The sequence below is a fragment of the Erythrolamprus reginae genome, unplaced genomic scaffold (genome assembly GCF_031021105.1).
Source record: "Erythrolamprus reginae isolate rEryReg1 unplaced genomic scaffold, rEryReg1.hap1 H_5, whole genome shotgun sequence".
Classification (NCBI taxonomy): domain Eukaryota; kingdom Metazoa; phylum Chordata; class Lepidosauria; order Squamata; family Dipsadidae; genus Erythrolamprus; species Erythrolamprus reginae.
Genome location: NW_027248506.1, coordinates 1,022,501 through 1,045,887, shown reverse-complemented (window position 1 = coordinate 1,045,887; position 23,387 = coordinate 1,022,501). Strand labels below are relative to the sequence as shown.

General features: G+C 39.7%; 1 protein-coding gene across 5 annotated transcripts in view; it reads right to left on the bottom strand.

Annotated features, from left to right (window-relative positions):
* LOC139155723 (serine-rich coiled-coil domain-containing protein 1-like) overlaps positions 1 to 23,387 on the bottom strand; it is a 311,155-nt gene that overhangs the window by 286,724 nt on the left and 1,044 nt on the right. The gene's annotated exons all lie outside the window — the stretch shown is intronic.

The following is a 23,387-nucleotide window of genomic DNA, read 5'->3' as shown; positions in this document are numbered from 1 at the left end:
CCATCAATATGTGAGAATGGAGGAAGGAAATAAAGACAATTGTCTAGTGTGACTTGGATCAAAATGTTAAAGAAGTAAGGCGATAATAAAAAATATAGAAATGTAGAAAGCTTATCATATTATTACAGTCTGCTGCCCTGCCCACAGAAATCTTCCACTAATCCCGATTGTTTCATTCATGTGCAATATTTTATATTATATTTTATTTGACAAAAGCTCTTAAGGTGCTACAGAGAATGAGCCAAAATAGATATAAAATAAAAAATGATTTCTTTTAACATCTGCCGCCGCAGTGATACCTCCGAGCAGCCAGAAAAATTATGCATGAACAGTTCTGTCTCATACTGTTGCCAGAAACATTTTTTAATAACTGAAGTCGGCAAATGTCCAGGATAAAAACTCTACCTTTTGTCCAGGGCTTAGTCCAGATGATATAGCAGATGGTCACCTGGCCCTCATTAAAAGGAAGAGAGAGAGAGAGAGAGAAACACCTATCGGTTGCTGGAAGTGATCCATTTGCTACTGAGATGAGTCTAGAATCTATTTAAATTATTTATTTCCTTTTTTTCCTCCTGCTGGGGTATGAAACCTGAACTTATACATATGCCAACCTTAACCAGAGTATCTCCGGGACCGCCTTCTGCCGCCCAAATCCCAGCGACCGATAAGGTCCCACAGAGTTGGCCTTTTCCAGGTCCCGTCGACTAAACAATGTCGTTTGGCAGGACCCAGGGGAAGAGCCTTCTCTGTGGCGGCCCCGACCCTCTGGAACCAGCTCCCCCCCGGAGATTAGGATTGCCCCCACCCTCCTTGCCTTTCACAAACTTCTTAAAACTCACCTCTGCCATCAGGCATGGGGGAATTGAGACATTTCCCCCTGGCTTATATAGTTTTATGTATGGTATGCTTGCGTTGAATGGTTTTAAATTAATGGGGGTTTAGATAATTTTTAAATATTAGATTTGTTTATTATGTACTGTTTTATTATTGTTGTGAGCCGCCCCAAATCTATGGAGAAGGACGGCATACAAATCTAATAAATAAAATAAATAAAAAAAATAAAATATAAAAAATAAATAAACAAACAAACAAACAAACCTGTGGGATGCAAAGTCTTAGAGCACTCAAAGAGTTAATGGAGCTTTGCAATGGATTGTCGTCTGGATTTTAGTAGCCAAAACCCTTTTATGACATATAGTATGTTACTTCATCCATTATAATGTGTAGATTGTTAATACCAGGGAATGAACATTATATCTTTCAAGCGTCTATTGCTTTCCAAGAAATGTTCTTATTCCTATTTATATGTTACAATTCCCACGATAAAGTGGGGTCTGAGCTAAAATGAGAAATATGTGCACCGCATGTTATTTTGCAATCAGTAGAAGTTGTAATATCTTCTGTAATAAAATTTTACTTATTTATTTATTCGATTTTTATGCCGCCCACACCTGCACAAATTGCACACTTCCAGGGGAAAGAGAAGGGCATATGTTGGCACGGATGCCAGAAAAAAGGAATTTTTATGCATATGATCTGGGAGTGTGCATAAATTCAGAAATTCTGGAATGTAGTCCAGAATGAAATTAATAAAATGTTAAACATTAACTGGATTATTACAAAAGAAATAGCAATTTTAATCAAATATAGAGAACTAGGAGAATTTAAGGAAATTAAAACCGCAGCACTGGAAAGTGCTCAAGCGGTGATGGTATTAGGATGGAAAGATTCTACAAAATGGACATTACAAAATTGGTACTGGTATATGGTGGATCACATACATTTTGAAATTATGGAAATAAGATTAAATAATTTTGATAAGAATAAATTGGAGAAGCTGATGGTGCGATGGAACAAGGTAAAAGACTATATGTTAAGTAGAATCTGTGATGTAAATATGAAAAATAAATTGCAATCACTCTTTTAGTAATACTAGAACAAGATAGAGCCAAGGAATAATAGATAAACAATTAATTTTTTTTTAATCCTCTTGTATGGGTGGTGGGGGTGATGGGGTGTGTGTTGTTGTTAGGTGATGGGCACATGCACTGTGCACTGTTATATGTCTGTTTTATGTAAACTTTTAAAAAATCAATAAAAATTTATTATTAAAAAAAAAAGATTTTTATGCCGCCCTTCTCCTTAGACTCAGCTTACACCTTGTTAGCAATAGCACTTTTTAACAGAGCCGGCATATTATTGGCTATTAATATTAATATTAGGGAAAAGGCTAGGGAGATAGGAATTATTAAACCCTGCACAAAGAATTAACTTTCACCAGGCAAGCGGTCCTGCTGTGATTTGAACCTGCTTCCAACAGCTTCTACTCTTATCAACAAACGAGAGAAGAGCCATTCAGTTCATAAGTAATTATTTAGGGAAAGACCTGCATTATGTTAATACGCTAATTTACACACAAGGGAACAGAAGGGAACTACAGGTTCACCTGATCTCAGCATAATTTTTTGTCACAAATCAACTTTCACGGCTAATGTTTAATGTTCTGCTAAGATCCGTCTTGCGAATCTTTCCCTTCTGAAATAAGCTTTCATTTCGCGTTTTATTTTTTCATAAGGTGGCAAAGGATGCTGATGCTGTTTCCCGTGCCTTTATTTCCCCATCGTTCTTAATCTGAGGCCCATGGGAAGAATTCACTTGTGAGATAAACCTTTAGAATGAAACTGCAGTATGGGAAATTTATTGGCGGTCATAGGAATGCAGATGGTACAGTGAAAGATGGGGTTATCTATCTATCTATCTATCTATCTATCTATCTCTATCTATCTCTATCTATCTATCTATCATTTCTCTCTCTCTCTCATCTATCTATCTATCTATCTATCTATCTATATCTATATATATATATATATATATATATATATATATATATATATATATGTAGATTGTTCTGAGTTCGGGTTTATATATATCATCTCTCTCTCTCTCTCTCATCTATCTATCTATCTATCTACCTACCTACCTACCTACCTATCTATCTATCATCTATCATCTATCTATCATTTCTTTCTCTCTCTCTCTCATCTATCTATCTATCTATCTATCATCTATCTATCATTTCTCTCTCTCTCTCATCTATCTATCTATCTATCTATCTAACTATCTATCTATCTCTATCTATCTCTATCTATCATCTCTCTCTCTCTCTCATCTATCTATCTATCTATCTATCATCTCTCTCTCTCCCTCTCTCATCTATCTATCTATCTATCTATCTATCTATCTATTTATCTATCTATCTACCTACCTACCTACCTATCTATCAATCTATCTATCTATCATCTATCTATCATTTCTCTCTCTCTCTCTCTCTCTCTCTCTCATCTATCTATCTATCTATCTATTTATCTGACTATCTATCTACATTATTATTATTATTATCATCATCATTATCATTATCATCATCATCATCAATAGAATAGAATAGAATAGAATAGAATAGAATAGAATAGAATAGAATTTTATGGGCCAAGTGTGATTGGACACACAAGGAATTTGTCTTGGTGCAGATGCTTTCAGCGTACATAAAAGAAAAAGAGACATTTCTCAAGAATCATGTGGTACAACACTTAATGATTGTCATAAGAAACAATCAATATTAATAAAAATCTTAGGATACAAGCAACAAGTTACAGTCATACAGTCCTAAGTGGGAGGAAAAGGATGATAGGAATGATGAGAAAAACTAGTAGAAATAGAAGTGCAGATTTAGTAAAAAGTCTGACAGTGCTGAGGGAATTATTTGTTTAGCAGAGTGATGGCATTCGGGAAAAAATGTTCTTGTGCCTAGTTGTCTTGGTGTGCAGGGCTCTGTAGGGACGTTTTGAGGGTAGGAGTTGAAACAGTTTGTGTCCAGGATGCGAGGGGTCAGTAATTATTTTCCCCGCCCTCTTTTTGACTTGTGCAGTGTACAGGTCCTCAATGGAAGGCAGGATGACAGCAATTGGTTGCTAATGCAGCTCATGGAGTGATGGTGAAATATGTGAAAACCTTAAAAGGCCCATAACAGCTCACATGGCTTCATTTTGGACTAACTGCAGTCTCTGAACATTCTTTAAAGGTAGACCCATGTACACCCATGTAGAAAGCAATGCATTCCCAGGCCCCTGCTACCTACTCGCAACTAAGTAAGTGCAACACCACATTCACCTAGGAGAAATTCACTGGCATTTTCTGATTCTTCACAAACACATTTTGGAAGCATGTGAGCATGGGTGATAGGCAGGCATCTGTCAAGGACACTTTGATTTGGGTTTTCTGCTCTAGGCAAACGGATGGCCTAAATGCCCCCGTCCAACTCCATTAGGAAAAAAAAATGCAGGGGAGTTTTCTTTCCGGCTAGCATTTTTATTTATTATCTCTATCACATCCTTCTCATTCCGATCCTTCTTTATCTGATCCAATTTATCGTTTGCTGGAGGGCATGAATGCTGAAATCGGCTTCCGGTGCTCATGAATACGCTTCCGTGAGCCGCCTCCATTCCCTTAAGAGTCAAAAGTTTCGCCCTCTTGCAAGGTAGTTTGAGAAAAGTCATTCCAAATTGGAGAAGGTTTTCATTTGCGCAGGATGATTGCTAGATATGAGATCAGAGCAGATTGACATCTCTATCCATCTTCCAGACAACCCATCTGCTGCGGGATTTTACATTATTTCCTCACCTTATATTTCTTCTAAACATGAATTTGAGGCAGCATGTTATCATGCAGAAATTCTATTTCAAGACGTCCAACTCAACTTAAAAGTGTTGGCAAATCAGTTAGCCTGACTGTTCTGTCGGGCTCTCTGGTACACCTCTCCCAAAAATTCACAGGTACAAATGTCAGACACACACACGTTTGAAAATTCAAAACAATGTTCTTTATAATGAAAATTCACTTAAACTAAGCCCTCTTTTGGTATAGCAAAGAGCACTCGTCTCCAAACAAACTGGTAATTTGTACAAGTCCCTTATCAGTTCTGTGATACTTAGCTTGCATCTGTGAGGCAATTCACAGTCCTTCTGCTTTCACAAAGTGACACACACTTGGCTCTGGTTTAGTTTCAAAGCGGTGGAAAATCAGCACACAAAAGGTCAAAGTCAGCAAGGCAGGCACGAAACACAACGATCAGATAATCCTCCACAATGGCCAAACCCACAGGCTGCTATTTATAGCAGCCTCACTAATGACCACAGCCCCACCCAACCACAGGTGGCCTCATTTTCTTTGATAATAATCTCTCGGTTGTTGTTGCCTATGCATCGCTCTCTGCATGCGTGGCTGTATCATTAACTCTTGTTCAGAATCCAAGGAGGAGAGAGATAATTGATCTCCTTCTGAGCTCTCCTCCTCCCTGTCACTCATGTCTTCTTGGTCAGAGGAGCCTTCATCTTCAGATTCCACCGGGGGCAAAACAGACCTGCAACATGTGGATGTCTCCCCCACATCCACAGTCTTTGGGGCAGGAGCTGGGCCAGAGCTAACCACAACACTGACAATCCATGAAATGGCCAAACTACCAAAGTTTACACACACACACACACACACAAAATAAAACCCTGAAGAGAAAAATCAGATGGGTTCCCTTGTCAGATATGATTTATTTTTAAGAGAAGACAGCCTCTGTTTTGTCTTGCCTTTGGATATTTGTCTTTCCTCCTCCAAGTCTACATGAAAACAAGTTTCCTCAGCAAGAAGGCTGGACTGAGTAACCTGAACAGCAAGGTAGAGAGAGGGAAGCCTTATATACAGCTCACCTGTATGGAACCCACATTGCATAACAGACATTAATACAATTGAGAGAGTTCAGAAATACTTCACAAGAAGAGTCCTTCACTCCTCTTGAAACAAATGACCTTACTCCTCCAGACTTCAAATACTAAGATGAGACAATTTACAACTACGTGGCCTCAGAACTGATTAAAATGTTGTTCATAAAATCATACACCATAATGTTCTTCCTGTTAGCGACTACTTCACCTTCAACCACAACAACACAAGTGCACGTAATAGACACAAGCTAAATGTCAACTGCTCCAAACTAGACTGCAGAAAATACGACTTCAGCAATAGAGTGGTCAACGCCTGGAATTCACTACCTGACTCTGTTGTTTCTTCCCCCAACCCCAAAATGTTCAACCTTGGATTGTCTATAGTTGACCTCTCACCTTTTTAAAGAGGTGTGTAAGGGGCATGCATAAGCGCACCATTGGCCCTGTCCTACTATCTTATTATCCTTTTTATAACTATTTTCTACTTATGTTAATACAAACTATACTGCTCCAAAAAAATAAAGGCAACACTCAAAGAACTCATCCTAGATATGAATGAATAAAATATTCTTATTGAATACTTTGTTCTGTACAAAGTTGAATGGGCACAACAGCAGGTGAAATTGATGGTCAATCAGTGTTGCTTCCTAAGTGGACAGTTTAATTTCAAAGAAGTTTGATTTACTTGGAGTTATATTGTGTTGTTTAAGTGTTCCCTTTATTTTTTTGAGCACTGTATAATTCTATACTTGTTTGACAAATAGGTAGGTAGATAGGTAGGTAGGTAGATAGATAGATAGATAGATAGATAGATAGATAGATAGATAGATAGATAGATAGATAGATAGATTGCTATGGGCTGAGATATAGGTGTGCAAAAGTGCTCTCAGGTATCATGTGCATAACAGATCCAGGAGCACCTACTCCCCAACTTGACAATGACAGAGATCAACCTGTTCGGACAGCTATCATTCCTTCCTTCTCCCATTTTTTCTTCTTCTCAATCTTCTCAGTCTTTGACATCTTTACATCTATAAAAACTCTGAGGTCTTTGTATATAATAAAAACTCAGAATTCTCCAAAGCAGGGGTGGCACGCTCGCGGCGTCACAATGTCATCACACGAATGTACTGCGATTTTTTTGCCCTTCACTAAACTGGGGGTGGGCGTGTGACACATCTGGTCCGTGGGCTGCAAGTTTGACGCCCCTGCTCCAAAGGGATCTAGTCTTTAGTACATGCCCTCTCTCCAGATGGGTTAATGAAGGAAGGGAATTAGTAAATTAGTGGCAGACTGGCAAACCTTATCCACTCTCCCCAAAGGTTGTTAAGAGGCTGTTCTGGGGTTTTAAGAATTATCTTCAGGTTCCTTATGGAAACCAGTGGGAGTGTAAGCTGGTACATACTATGCAAGCACATAAGTGTTCCACCCATACTACTTAACCTTACGTCACCTGTATCAAGCAGATCAGACAAGAGAACACAGCCAGATAAGTTAATTCTACTTTATTGCAAAGCTTTATATAAACATAGAAGATTGATGGCAGAAAGAGGCCTCATGGTCTATCTAGTCTGTCCTATTTCCTGTATTTTATCTTGGGATGGATATATGTTTATCCCAGGCATGTTTCAATTCAGTGACTGTGGATTTATCAACCATTTCTGCTGGACGTTTGTTCCAAGCATCTACTACTCTTTCAGTAAAATAATATTTTCTCACATTACTTCTAATCTTAACAAAGAAACATAGAAACATAGAAGTCTGACGGCAGAAAAAGACCTCATGGTCCATATAGTATGCCCTTATACTATTTTCTGTATTTTATCTTAGGATAGATCTATGTTTATCCCAGGCATGTTTCAATTCAGTTCCTGTGGGTTGACCAACCACGTCTGCTGGAAGGTTGTTCCAAGCATCTACTACTCTTTCAATAAAATAATATTTTCTCATGTTGCTTCTGATCTTTCCCCCAACTAACCTCAGATTGTGTCCCCTTGTTCTTGTGTTCACTTTCTATTAAAAACACTTCCCTCCTGGATCTTATTGAACCCTTTGACATATTTAAATGTTTTGATCATGTCCCCCATTTTCCCTTCTGTCCTCCAGACTAGACAGATTGAGTTCATGAAGTCTTTCCTGATAAGTTTTATGCTTAAGACCTTCCACCATTCTTATAGCCGTCTTTGGATCTGTTCAATTTTGTCCATATCTTTTTGTAGGTGAGGTCTCCAGAACTGGACACAGTATTATTCCAAATGGGGTCTCACCAGCGCTCTATATAGCGGGATCACAATCTCCCTCTTCCTGCTTGCTATACCTCTAGCTATGCAGCCAAGCATCCTACTTGCTTTCCCTACTGCCTGATGAGCATCACTACCAGCATCTTGTAGGTCTGAAAGTAGCCGCCCCGAGTCTATGGAGAGGGACGGCATACAAATCTAATTAATAAGTAAGTAACTAACTAAGTAACTAACTAACTACCTAGATAGATAAATAAATAAATAAATAAATGAATGAATGAATGAATAAATAAACAAACAAATAAATAAACAAATAAACAAACAAGCAAACAAATAAATAAATAATCCCACCATCTCCTTTAAAGCTAAAAATTTAGGGAGGTTGCTTCTTATTTTGCCTGCTATGCAGCTGTGGGGCTATGCTGGCTCTTAGCTGACCTCTAAGCCACATCTCTTCCACCCAAGGTCATCCCAACATAACACTAGACCTTGTGAATTTTCTGCCTTATAATCCTTCAGGATTCTCTCCTTCCTCCCCTCCGTAGGATCATCTAATTAAACTAGGCTGGTTGGATGATTTCCCTGTAATTGCTTAATGCATATATTTTCCTTGACATAAAATTGAGTTGTTGTTCTTTTAAGCCAACATGGTTAAAAGGCAGTATCAACAGAAAGAGATATTAGTGCATTCAGCAGAGATCCCATTTGTGAGGCATAACAAATATTTCCAAATCTGTATCAACTTGTAATAAAGAAGCTGACCAGTTATTCCACATAGTGTTGAGCATAGAAAAAATAATGAGCTTAAAAGAAAATGGTTGAGGGAGAGAGATTTAGCTTAACACTAAGAGAAATTTTCTACCCCAAAGAATAGACTGCAAATCGAAATTGAAGTACCAGCAAGGGTTCAGAATTTTAGAGCACAGCAAAAAATAATAATAATGTAGCTACATACCTGCTAGAAAGGATTAAACTTAATTAATCAAGCTCTCAACCCTGAGAGGTTAGCCTAGTTCCTTTCTTAGTTATCTTACAACCTTACAACATTTAAACAACAAGAAGATTACAGGAAAACAGATCCCGATCCTGTAAAATCACCTTGCAGGTTTTAAGTCCTACTCTATTAAGAAAAGCAATATTTATTTGTCCTGCTAGAATTTCAAACATCTTAAATCAATGTTTTTTTTTTTCAAACCACTCACAATATCTAGTCAACTCAATACAGAACAGCTACCTGATCCCCCAAAAAGAAGAATTTGGGAAACAAAACAAAGAGATTTCCTCCTTCATTAAGAGCATTGTTGAGAATAATAATTCTTCCTTTTAAAGCTTACTTCAGTTATATAAGGAAATCATGTTCTCCATTTAAAAATGGAGCAATTGGTGAACACAGGGTCCAAAAACATAGCAGAATTCTTTCCGTGTAAATCTACAGGTGGTCCTGAATTTACAACCCCAAATGGATCTCAAAATTCATGTTGTTAAGTGAGACATTTTAAGTGAGTTTTGCCCCATTTTTACAACTTTTCCTAGCACAGTGGATCACTGCATTTGTTAAGTTAGTAATATGTGGGAATCTCATTTCCCCACTGAGTTTGCTCATCAGAAAGTCACAAAAGGAGATTGCAACCAGGGTTATGGCAGCCGTCATAAATGTATGTATGTATATATGTATGTATGTATGTATGTATGTATGTATGTATGTATGTATGTATAGTGAGACCCCATTTGGAATACTGTGTTCAGTTCTGGAGACCTCACCTACAAAAAGATATTGACAAAATTGAATGGGTCCAAAGACTGGCTACAAGAATGGTGGAAGGTCTTAAGCATGAAACGTATCAGGAAAGACTTAATGAACTCAATCTGTCTAGTCTGGAGGACAGAAGGAAAAGGGGGGACACGATCGAAACATTTAAATATGTTAAAGGGTTAAATAAGGTTCAGGAGGGAAGTGTTTTGAATAGGAAAGTGAACACAAGAACAAGGGAACACAATCTGAAGTTAGTTGGGGGAAAGATCAAAAGCAACATGAGAAAATATTATTTTACTGAAAGAGTAGTAGATCCTTGGAACAAACTTCCAGCAGACGTGGTAGATAAATCCACAGTAACGCATAGACACTCAAAACATTACACGGGGTAAAACCCAAACTCAGAACAATCTACATACATATACCCGTGAAAGTCTACGAAAACAAATATAATAATATTCATATGCATGATACCAGTAAAAAAAATAAAAATAAATATTAGACATAATAATATCCATATACATATACGGCCCTCTGGAATCAACTCCCCCCAGAGATCAGAACTGGCCCCATCCTTCTTATCTTCTGTAAATTGCTTAAGACCCATCTCCAGGCATGGGGGAATTGAGACATCTCCCCCAGGCTTATATAGTTTTATGTATGGTATGTTTGTGTTGTATGGTTTTAAAATAATGGATTTTTAGATATTTTCTTTTAGATTTGTTCATTGTACACTGTTTTATTATTGTTGTGAGCCGCCCCGAGTGTGCAGAGAGGGGCGGCATACAAATCTAATAAATTATCATTATTATTTATTATGATACTACTAAAAAAATAAAAAAGAAACCTTGGGACAGGGGATGTAAGGCACGCTGGTGCACTTATGCACGCCCCTTACGGTTATAGAGATTAATTAAACAAATAAATGCTCGCAGAGTTGGCAGGCATATTCCTGGTGCGAGGTATAGACTTCATTACCTTCCGTAAACTTGTGCACACAGTGATAAAGTATTATTTGACAGCTGAAACAGATGCCAAGCAACTATCGCCTACCAACCATGCAACGCGGCACAGGAAATATGTCATTGAAGAGGTTACTTTTGTGCCAGCGCACGGAGCATTTGTGAACATCTGATGTGTCTGGAGCGGTGCAAATTCCTGCATGTGTGCGGGACACACTCTTATCTATTGCTTTCATATTGTCGCTCATGACGTGAAGATGAATTGCTTCAATTGAACGTTCTCATCGCATAAACCCTCAAGACATGCTCAGAAGCAAACGGTTACTGGAAACAATGCCATTCTGGAACTTTCCAGCATGCCGTTTCTATTCGGTAACACAACGGTGGGTGATCCAGCTGGTGATCAACAAAGAATGTTCTTTCTGCGCCAACTCAGGAAGCTACAACTGCCCGAGGAGCTGCTGATCCAGTTCTACAGAGGAACCATTGAGTCTGTCATCTGCGCCTCTACAACTGTCTGGTTTGGTGCTGCAACCCAACAGGACCGACACAGACTTCGAAATCTTGGAGCTTTGTCGCCTTAAATAGGACCTAAACATATAGAAACATGGAAGACTGATGGCAGAAAAAGACCTCCTGGTCCATCTAGTCTGCCCTTATACTATTTTTTTGTATTTTATCTTAGGATGGATCTATGTTCATCCCAGGCATGTTTAAATTCAGTCCTTGTGCTTTATTATAAACTATCTATCATGTACAGCACCTGTTGTAGTTTGGTCTGGCCCAGCTCCCGCCCCAAGGACTGTGGATGTGGGGGAGACATCCACATGCTGCAGGCTTGTTTTGACCCCAGTGGAATCTGCTGATGAAGGCTCCTCTGACCAAGAAGACATGAGTGACAGGGAGGAGAGTGGGGCAGACAGCTCAGAAGGAGATCAATTATCTAGCTCCTCCTTGGATTCAGAACAAGAGTTAATGATACAGCCACACATGTGGAGAGCGATGGCTAGGCAGCAACAACTGAGAGATTGTTATCAAAGAAAATGAGGCCACCTGTGGTTGGGTGGGCTGTGGTCATTAGTGAGGCTGCTATAAAGAGCAGCCTGTGGGTTTGGCCATTGTGGAGGATTATCTGATCGTTGTGTTTCGTGCCTGCTTTGCTGACTTCGACCTTTGTGTGCTGATTTTTCCCCGCTTTGAAACTAAACCAGAGCAAAGTGTGTTTCACTTTGTGAAAGCAGAAGGACTGTGAATTGCCTCACAGCTGCAAGCTAATTATCTCAGAACTTATAAGGGACTTGTACCAATTACCAGTTTGTTTGGAGACGAGGGCTCTTTGCTATACCAAAAGAGGGCTTGGCTTAAGTGACTTTTCATTATAAAGAACATTGTTTTGAATTTTCAAACGTGGGTGTGTCTGAAATTTGTACCTGTGAATTTTTGGGAGGATTCTACCAGAGAGCCCGACAGAAAAGCACCGATGACCAAGCAACTGCCTCACATACAAAAGCACCAGCACTTTGTTACAATCCAGAAGGGGAAATTCCACTCAATTTCCCACAGAGAAGACCACTGCGCCCGATTTGTTACATGCCAGGCAAAGCCAAAGCAATGCATGCTCCCAGATTTAACTTGTCAACAGCTAGGCTGTGGCTTATCCGATTGCATGCATAATAGACATTATCCCAATGGTATGGGCTCCCTCGTAAGCATTTCAGGATCGAATCAGCCAGCTGTGAACTGCACCATAGTATTCCAATTCCCAAGTTCTTGTTTGTGCCATAATATGCTGTCAGGTCACAAAGCCAGCAATTGCAAGAAGAAGAAAAAAAAAAGAACGAAACACACATCACAGTCAGAACTGTCCTGAAAGCATCTCAGATCTCAGTCATTGTGCAGGAGGAACATACTTTCCATAAACAAGGAGAAATTTCCTGGCAGTTAGACACTGTGGATTTCAGGACAGACCTATAATGCTTTTCTACTTGTGTCATCTTTTTTACAGCTATAATATATATATATTTATTTATTTTTATTTATTTTGTCCAATGCACAACAATACACAATGGAGGTTATAGAGGTTATACTCGAGTAAAATATATTAGAGAAAGAATAGAAGTGAAAATTTAGGAATAGAATATATCAAGTAGAGCAGTGTTTCCCAACCTTGGTCACTTGAAGATATTTGGACTTCAACTCCCAGAATTCCCCAGCCAGCAAATGATAGATAGATAGATAGATAGATAGATAGATAGATAGATAGATAGATAGATAGATAGATAGATAGATAGATAGATAGATAATGATAGATAGATAGATAGATAGACAGACAGACAGAGACAGACAGACAGACAGAGACAGACAGACAGACAGACAGACAGACAGACAGACAGATAGATAGACAGATAGATAATGATAGATAGATAATGATAGATAGATAGATAGATAGATAGATAGATAGATAATGATAGATAGATAGATAGATAGATAGATAGATAGATAGATAGATAATGATAGATAGATAGATAGATAGATAATGATAGATAGATAGATAGATAATGATAGATAGATAGATAATGATAGATAGATAGATAGATAATGATAGATAGATAGATAATGATAGATAGATAGATAGATAGATAGATAGATAGATAATGATAGATAGATAGATAGATAGATAATGATAGATAGATAGATAGATAGATAATGATAGATAGATAGATAGATAATGATAGATAGATAGATAGATAGATAGATAATGATAGATAGATAGATAGATAATGATAGATAGATAGATAGATAATGATAGATAGATAGATAGATAGATAGATAATGATAGATAGATAGATAGATAGATAGATAGATAGATAGATAGATAGATAGATAGATAATGATAGATAGATAGGCAGGCAGGCAGGCTAATCAAGTGGTTCGTCTCTCATTTTCTCTATATTAACCTATAATGTTCAATAGGAGGACTTTGTAGAGATAATGATGGTATATTAGCAACCATTCAAGAGTCAATCCATCAGTTCAATTCACATCATCGGATTGGTTTGCTTTTATCTGGAACACTGAATAGAAGCTTTATGTATCAAATCTTCCAATTTTTATTTTATTTATCAGATTTGAATAGCTGCCCATCTCATACAAAAGTGACATACAGCACTATTTTTAAAAAAAAATGCACAAAAACAATCACATTTAATAACTATAAAAAAGATACACAAAACAAGAAGAGAAGGCTGATTTTGCCTTTCCTTTGCTACTGAACCAGGAAAATATCACACACCACTACAGACCCTAAACACTGGGGAGCAGGAAAGAAAGAGGGAATTGAAAGAAAGGAACAAAAAAAAAAGGAACAATTAGTCCCTTAACTCTAGGCCTCCCTTTTATCTGAGGACCATGCAAGAATAATAGTTTTCTTCAGGGAACAGGGCATTAACCAGTCCTGTGGGGTTTATGCTGAGATCTCAGATAGGTGTTACCTCTCCACCTTGGAGTTTTACAATCTCCGTTGCAAAACCTCCCTTTCATCCCACCTCCTTCACTTCAACAGCTCTACAGCGTAGGCATATATTATTTTTTACATTTTGCTGGTGGAAGAAATGAAAGGGCAGCAGCCCAGGTGCATAGACAAGTAGAGGCACAGTTGATAAGCAAAAATGGTATTAGAGGCTTGGTATGAGTCATGAGGACAGCGGAAGAACTTAGAACTAAGACGCCTTAAATATGATCTAAGTATTGCCCACAAGATTATATGCCGCAATGTCCTGCCTGTCAACGACTACTTCAGCTTCAACCACAACAACACAAGAGCACGCAACAGATTCAAGCTCAATATTAACCGCTCCAAACTTGACTGTAAAAAATACGACTTTAGTAATCGGGTTGTTGAAGCATGGAACTCATTACCGGACTCCATAGTGTCATCCCCAAACCCCCAACACTTTACCCTTAGACTATCCACGGTTGACCCCTCCAGATTCCTAAGAGGTCAGTAAGGCGCGTGCATAAGTGCACAAGAGTGCCTTCCCTCCCCTGTCCTATTGTCTCTCCTGTATCCCATATATCTTCTCTTCTATCCCTATATCTTTCTTCTGTTCTCTCATTGATTATTTTATCCTATACTCTCTCTTCTATTTTTTCTCTAATTCTATTTCCTCGAAGGTGTCCTCTTTTATTTTTAATATATTTTTATTGATTTTTAACAAGTTTAATATACACACAACATAAAACAGTGCAGTACTCCACCACCATATTGGGGGTGTTTCTTATATAACCCACTTTAACCCAAGATCAAATTATCTATTTACATATTGTAGAGTGATTCCAATTTATTTCTTGGAGCTTGGTCTCGGATTCTACTCGTCATAAATCTTCTTACTTTGTCCCACCGTCCCATCAGTTGTTTCAATTCAGTTTCATTCTCCAAATTTATCCTTTTATCCATCATTTCAAATTGAATATGGTCCACCATGTACCTATACCAATTTTGCATTGTCCATTTTGTCGCATCCTTCCAACCCAAAACTATGACCGCCTAAGTGCTTTCTATCGCTGCTTGTTTTATTTCTCTAAATTCTCCCATCACATTGCTTTTGACTAATACTGTACAGTGTTGCCTCAATTTTCACAGGTTCGAACTTCGCAGAAAGTCTATACCACGGTTTTTCAAAAATATTAATTTAAAAATACTTCACGGTTTTTCCCCCTATACCACTGTTTTTCCCGCCCGATGACATCAAATATTGCCACACTTTTGTCTGCCTTTAAAAAACATTTTTTAATAAACTTTAATAAATAAACATGGTGAGTAATGATCTAAATGGTTGCTAAGGGAATGGGAAATTGTAAATTTAGGGGTTTAAAGTGTTAAGGGAAGGCTTGTGATACTGTTCATAGCCAAAAATAGTGTATTTACTTCCGCATCTCTACTTCGCGGAACGCATCCCCCGCGAAAATCGAGGGAACACTGTACTGCCATTTCCTTAGTCATTGTCCATTGAAGGTGTCCTCTATTACCTTCATTGTGTATTATTGTGTATTGGACAAAATAAATAAACAAACAAACAAACAAATAAATAAATAAAAATAAAAAATTAGGAGGATCTTGCTATGAGCCAAAGCCACTGTTTTTACAGAAGTTTGCAGAATGGATCAAAGAGGAGGAAACCCATTGATCCAGCCTTCATGGCCACCCACAGTCACAAGAACTTCAAATATGAGACAGTAGTCCTCAATCAAGAATTGGTTCAGACCAGACTGCACAAACGAATGTTAAATACAACTAAAAGCAATACTGTACACCAAATGAAATCAATGCTTCGCAGTGAAGACTATGGTAATAGCTGACAGAGAAAGTCAATTTACCTAGTCACAGACTATTGGAGATGGGGTTAATGAGTGGAAACACAGTGCTGGGATTGTTGCAGGGAAAACACGTTTTTGAGCTGCTGCACTAGTGGGGCAACTCCGTGCTTCCTCTAATCCTATGCAAAGGCATGTTGATAAACTTGCGGCTAAAACAAACTGTATTTCACAGCAGACAATCTTCTCTTTTTTTGGCCAAAACATGACAAATGCCCATGGCAAAGCTTTTTAGATTGTACTTTCCCCAAATTCAGAAACAATAGCTTTTTTCTATTCCTATATCTCTTCTTTTATTCTTTCATTGATATATTCTATTCCTATATCTTCTTTTCTATTATTTCTTAGATATATTTTACTATGAGTATCTCCTCTATAACCTTCACCATGTATTTTACTATATGTATATATATATACCCACTAAAACCCTCATTGTGTATTGGACAAAATAAATAAATAAAATAAATACCTCTGCCTACGAACGGCTCTACTTATGAACTTTTCTAGATAAGAACCGGGTGTTCAAGATTTTTTTGCCTCTTCTCAAGAATCATTGTCCACTTACAAACCCGAGCCTCTGAAACTGTAACTGGAAATGGCAGGGAGAAGCCTCCGTGGGGCCTCTCCAGGAATCTCCTGGTAGGAAACAGGGCCGGAAAAGGTGGGGAGAAGCCTCCGTGGGGCCTCTCTAGGAATCTCCTGGGAGGTAACAGGGCTGGAAAAGGTGGGGAGAAGCCTCCATGGGGCCTCTCTAGGAATCTCCTAGAAGGAAACAGGACCGGAAAAGGTGGGGAGAAGCCTCTGTGGGGCCTCTCTAGGAAACTCAAATACAAAATCTAATAAATGAATGAATGAATGTATGAATGAATAAATAAACAAACAAACAAACAAACAAACAAGGCCGGAAAAGGCAGGGAGAAGCCTCCGTGGGGCATCTCTAGGAAACTCCTGGGACGAAACAGGACCGGAAAAGGTGGGGAGAAGCCTCTGTGGGGCCTCTCTAGAAATCTCCTGGTGGGAAACAGGGCCTCCACCCTCCCTGTGGTTTCCCCAATCGCACACATTATTTGCTTTTACATTGACTCCTATGGGGAAAATTGCTTCTTCCTACAAACTTTTCTACTTAAGAACCTGGTCACGGAACGAATTAAGTTCGTAAGTAGAGGCACCACTGTAGTTGAACTGCTATTGCGATTCATTGCTCAGCATCATTCTCCTTTCCTAATTGCAGCTCCTGAACTTTGGAAATCCCGAACTTTTTAACTGCGCTCGTAGCTCGGAAAGACAGCTTCATCTATTGCAAGGTACCGCAGTACTCAATGCCTCCAGATAAGTCAGCATGCTGTTATCTGCTAGCTAAGCTTTCCCAGGTCATCAATAATTCCCTTTCATACATGCCCAGAGCTGGTTTTTAGAACATGCCTTCTTTTCATCCCCTTTCTAAACTTAAGCAAGATGTAAAGTGCTGGTAAAACCTTCCCTACACCTGTCTACTCCTCTCCCAGCCTCAGTCACTCTCCCTTTCTTCACCCCGTCTCTCTTGAGGATTTTAACACTTCAAGCGCACCCCAAACCCCGAAAGAAAGTAGAGGTTCAAACAAGCCTAAGAGAGCTGCTCTAATTGTTTCGTACTCACATCAACTGTGAAGATGGCAAAAAAATAAAAGTCAGCCAAAAATATGTGTGATTACTACACGCTGTCAGGCTGAAAGGAGAAGCGTAGTAAATTCAGCAGAAACTCCAGTGGGCAAACCTTTCATGAATGAAAGTCATTAGTAAGCAATATCGCCAAAAAAGCCTCTAGAGTTGTTAACCTGATCCTACGCAGCTTCTGCTCCAGCAATCTCACACAACTCACAAGAGCCTACAAAACTTTTGCCAGACCCATCCTAGACTACTGCTCATCCGTCTGGAACCTATACCACATCTCGGACATCAACACCCTTGAAAATGTCCAAAGATATTTCACCAGAAGAGCCCTTCACTCCTCCACTGGAAACAGAATATCCTACGAAAATAGACTAACAATCCTGGGCCTAGAAAGTGTAGAACTACGGCGCCTAAAACACGATTTGAGGATTGCCCACAAGATCATATGCTGCAACGTCCTACCGGTCAATGACTACTTCAGCTTCAACCGCAACAACACAAGAGCACACAACAGATTCAAACTTAACACGAACCGCTCCAAACTTGACTGTAAAAAATATGATTTCAACAATCGAGTTATCGAAGCGTGGAACTCATTACTGGACTCAATTGTGTCAACCCCTAACCCCCAACATTTCTCCCTTAGACTCTCCACGATTGACCTCTCCAGGTTCCTAAGAGGCCAGTAAGAGGCATACATAAGTGCACTGGTGTGCCTTTCGTCCCCTGTCCAATTGTCTTTCCTTTCTCTCACTTATCATATATATTTTCTTCCTTTCATATATCCTCTCCTCTAAGTTCACTTTCACCCTCTTTTATATTATGATATGTCTATTTTTCTTCCTATGTAATTGTGTATTGGACAAATGAATAAATAAATAAAATAAATAAGCGCCAAATCTTTCACCTGTTCCTTGGCCTTGCTGCGCAACACAGTAGGCACCTTGAAACATGTCTGATTTCCTGGAGGCGCTCTTTCCTATTCCTCTCCCATGGAGTTGGCAGGCCTATTACCGTCTCGCTGCCTTTACCCCACTGTGAATACAGAAGACAGCCCCCTAACTAATCTATCTCTCACCATCTGTAGCAATCTCCAAGAAGGGATTTTCATTCATTTGATCCCCGATAATGGGCAACGCCAGAAATGGAACCTGAGCCATTTCTATATGCGAAGCGTGTTCGTTTTTCTGTTCCTTCCCTTCCATTTTACTCCACGGAGCTTTCTAACCTCTCGAAACCCAAACGCACGTGGGCCTGATTCACTCTGGGGCCAGAGGTGACAACAGTTACTGCATACTGAGCTGGAAAGTTAATTCAGCAGCAGAGAATTTGATAAATTTGTCCTCGGTTCCGTCACAGCGAAATGTGTTCCGTTAAAAAAAAGAAAGATTTTAAATAAAACTCTGGAACTGGCAGAAATGAACAGACTAACAATGAAAAGAAGAGAAAAAGGAAGACACAGGATATTTTAAAGTATGGGATAAATTGTACAACTGGCTAAACAAAATTAGGATAAAATAAACAGGGGGAAATACTGGCAGTTTTGTAGGTTATATTTTAGAATGTAAGTACAATATTTCAACAAATAATTATATTGTAAAATGATATAATATCCACTATCTTATATACCTGCTTTTTAATCTTTGTATAATAAAAACTTTTAAAAAATAAAAATAAACTAAACACGTTTGCATAGGGGTGTTATATGGAAAATATGAAGCGATAGGAAGATATAATAGAGATATAATCGAGATTAAAGTGTGGGCAAATATAAAAGATTAAAACTGAGCTAATTTATAAAGGTGAACTATATCAACTATAATATAAAATTACTTACGGTAAAATTAAGAATCTTTATCAAGATAATAATAATAATAACAACAATAATAATGATGATGATGATGATGATGATGATGATGATGATGATAATAATAATAATAATAATATAATAAAAATAATAGTATAAAATAATAATAGCTGGAGCGCCACCACCTTCTCAACAACCTTCCCCATAAAGGGAAGGTTGGAGACTGGATGATAGTTATTAAGTACAGCTGGGTCCAGGGAAGGCTTCTTGAGGAGGGGGCGCACCAGTGCCCCCTTGTAGGGAGCCAGGAAGGACCCCCTCCTCAGAGAAACATTGACCCAGCTCCGTATCACCTCTCTGCTGGCTGAAGAGGGACACGGATCCAGCAAACAGGTGGCGGAACTCACAGCTCCAATGGCTTTGTCCACTTCATCAGGTGTCACCAGGTCAAACTCCTCCCAGACAAATGGACAAGGACAGGCCCCAGTCACCTCGACTGAATTGTTGTCAGCCGACACAGCTTTCCAATTGGAGTCAAGGTCCGTCCGAATCTGAGCAATTTTATCAGTGAAAAACGTGTTAAAATCCTCAGCACTGCTCTGCAAGGGTTCCCCAACTGCCCCCTGGTTAAGAAGGGAACAACTCACTCTAAACAGAGTGTCCGGGTGGGATTCCGCTGATGCAATCAAGGCGGCATGATACGCGCATCTTGTCGCTTTGAGCGCTACTTTGTAAGTCTTAATATGAGCTCTTACAAGTGTTCGATCAGACTCAGGTTTACTCCACCGCTTCTCTAGACGTCTCTTCTGGCGTTTCAATACCCGAAGTTCCTCGGTGAACCAAGGAGCTCTCCGGGGTCTAGTGCCACAGAGAGGTTACAACGGTGCAATCCGGTCAAGAGCCTCTGTCGCAGCCCTGTTCCAGGCCACGGCAAGCGACTCTGCAGAACTGTGTACGAGTGAATCTGGTAAAACCCCAAGCGCCCTCTGAAAGCCCTCTGGGTCCATCAGGCGTCTGGGGCGGAACCACCTAATTGGTTCCACCTCCCTGTGGGGGAGGATTGGAGCCTTGAAGTCCATCCGTAGTAGAAAATTGCAATAGGCCAAATGATAAGATCGTAAACATTTATACGATACGATATATTCACCAAATCAAGGGAAATATTTCTTCACCCAGAGCGTCATTGGTTTATGGAATTCACTTCCAGAAGAGGTCGTGACAGCTGTCAGCCTTGATAGCTTCAAGGCAGGATTAGACAGATTCATGGATGCCAAGTGTATCAGTGGTTATTGAAACGGATGTCCATGTGCCGCTTCTATGTTGGTTGAGGAAGGCAGGATTCCCTTGAGTCTCATTTGTTGGGGGTCAAGGGAAAGGGAGGGTCTTGCCTTCCCTTTCTGCTCAAGATCCCCATGGACAATTGGTGGGCCACTGTGTGACACAGAATGCTGGACTCGATGGGCCTTGGCCTGATTCAGCATGGCTCTTCTTATGTCCTTATCTTCTTATGTGAACTACTGCACAAAATATAGTAAGACATCAGCAAGAATAAGATAGTGAAGAGAGAACAAGGATATCTCTCTTGTTTTTTAACTATTTGTAATTTCTCTTTTATCTGTTTCTTTTCTTTTGAAATGACTTTATACGGATATTGTGTAACGATACTGTATATTTTTGTATTTCTTTTGTAAATAAAAATTTTCAAAAAAAGGAACAAAGAAACATTCACTGGAATTTCACTCTGCTTAGAGGCATTGAAAACAATCCTTTTAACTATTTGGCAAGATGTACATAAGTGCACTGGTGTGCCTTTCGTCCCCTGTCCAATTGTCTTTCCTTTCTCTCACCTATCATATACATTCTCTTCCTTTCATATATCTTCTCCTCTAAGTTCACTTTTACCCTTATATATATTACCACATGTCTATTTTTCTTCCTATGTATTTGTGTATTGGATGAATGAATGAATGAATGAATGAATGAATGAATGAATGAATGAATGAATGAATAACTAAATAACTAAATAACTAAATAACTAAATAACTAAATAACTAAATAACTAAATAACTAAATAACTAAATAACTAAATAACTAAATAACTAAAAAACTAAAAAACTAAATAACTAAATAACTAAATAACTAAACAAACAAACAAATAAATAAATAAATAAATAAATAAACAAACAAATAAATAAATAAATATGTCTCTCCTTATGTTGCCGGGGAGGGGGAGTTGAAAATTCACCAAAGAGGGACATTGTGATAAAAACAGCAGACTACAAGAAGCCATTAGATCTTCCTATGCACCCCCTTTTGTAACCCCAAGTGCCCTGATCTTGCTGTTCAATGTACAACCATCCTATCTCACTAACACATTTTCTTCAACGACACACACACACACACAAAAGGCACAGGTAGGCATCATCAGCCAGTGTGCAAAAATGAACCATCCAGGAACGCAGGCGTCATCATCTGCTGACGCGATCTCCCCATTCAAACGCTTTCCAGGATTTCCACCCTCCGTGCCAAATCCAGAAACCCGAGTCCACCCTCTCATTGTAAAAAAGAAGAAGAAGAATGAATCGATTTAAGACCTCTATCCGTAAAGGTGGGCAGGGGGGAGAGAGAAACAAGGAACCCCCAGGGACGTTGCCCCGTCTTTGCAACATTGCACAGGGTCAAAGCTCAGGGTTTTCCACCCCGGGAGAATTTTGCCTGTGCAAAGCAATTGTAGGTCAGTTGTGCACAAGTCTCTTTGTGGCGTTTCTTGGTTTCCGCAAGTCCTACTTTTATTTGGACCCCTAGCACCTTGAGGATACAACTCTTAGTTGACCTTTGTCTCCTGTTTCACATCTTACGCACCAGCACATAGCACATAGCTCTCTCTGTGTGTGTGTGTGTCTGTCTAGCTCTCTCTCTCTGTCTCTCTCTCTGTGTCTCTTGCTCTCTCTGTGTGTGTCTCTCTGTCTCTCTGTGTGTGTGTCTCTCTCTCACTCTGTCTCTCTCTCTGTCTTTCTCTCTCTGTGTGTGTCTCTGTTTCTCTCTCTGTCTCTATCTCTCTGTCTATCTCTCTCTCTTTCTCTCTGTCTCTCTCTCTGTGTGTTTCTCTGTCTCCCTCTCTGTCTCTCTCTGTCTCTCTCTGTCTCTCTCTCTGTGTTTCTCTGTCTCCCTCTCTCTCTCTGTCTCTCTCTGTCTGTCTGTCTGTCTGTCTCTCTCTGTGTGTGTGTTTCTCTGTCTCTCTGTCTCTGTCTGTCTGTCTCTCTGTCTCTGTCTGTCTGTCTGTCTGTCTGTCTGTCTGTCTGTCTGTCTCTCTCTCTCTCTCTCTCTCTCTCTCTCTCTCTCTTTCACAGCTCCCCAATCACTGCCACCCCACCCCAAATGGGTTACAACAAGGAAACACCCCCCCCCCAACCATCCCTTATTGCAAGCGAGGGATCCTTCAACAATTGCAAGAGAGGGATCCTTCACCAAAAGGACCTAGGGCAGGATTTTTGGACAGCGCCTCGCAGCGCGAACGGCAGGGGAAGAAAGTCGCAGGGAGTCGGGGTTGGGGGGCGGGTAAGGAAGGAGATGCCATGTGGCACCGCCGGCGCAGCTACATGGTCTTTCCAGCCTCCCCAGCTGCCAAGTGCTGCAGAACCGTGGCGCGGGGAAGGAGGCGGGAAGGAGAGAGAGAGAGAGACCCTTGTTCAGAAAAAAAGGGTTCGCGCCCACCCACCCGCTCCCGATGCCCACGTGCACACGTCCACTCCCACCACCCTTTCCAAAAGAACCCCGCCACAAAGCGATCCGTCCTCGCCCCTTAATGCAGCCGACTCGCTTTCCAAGCCAAAC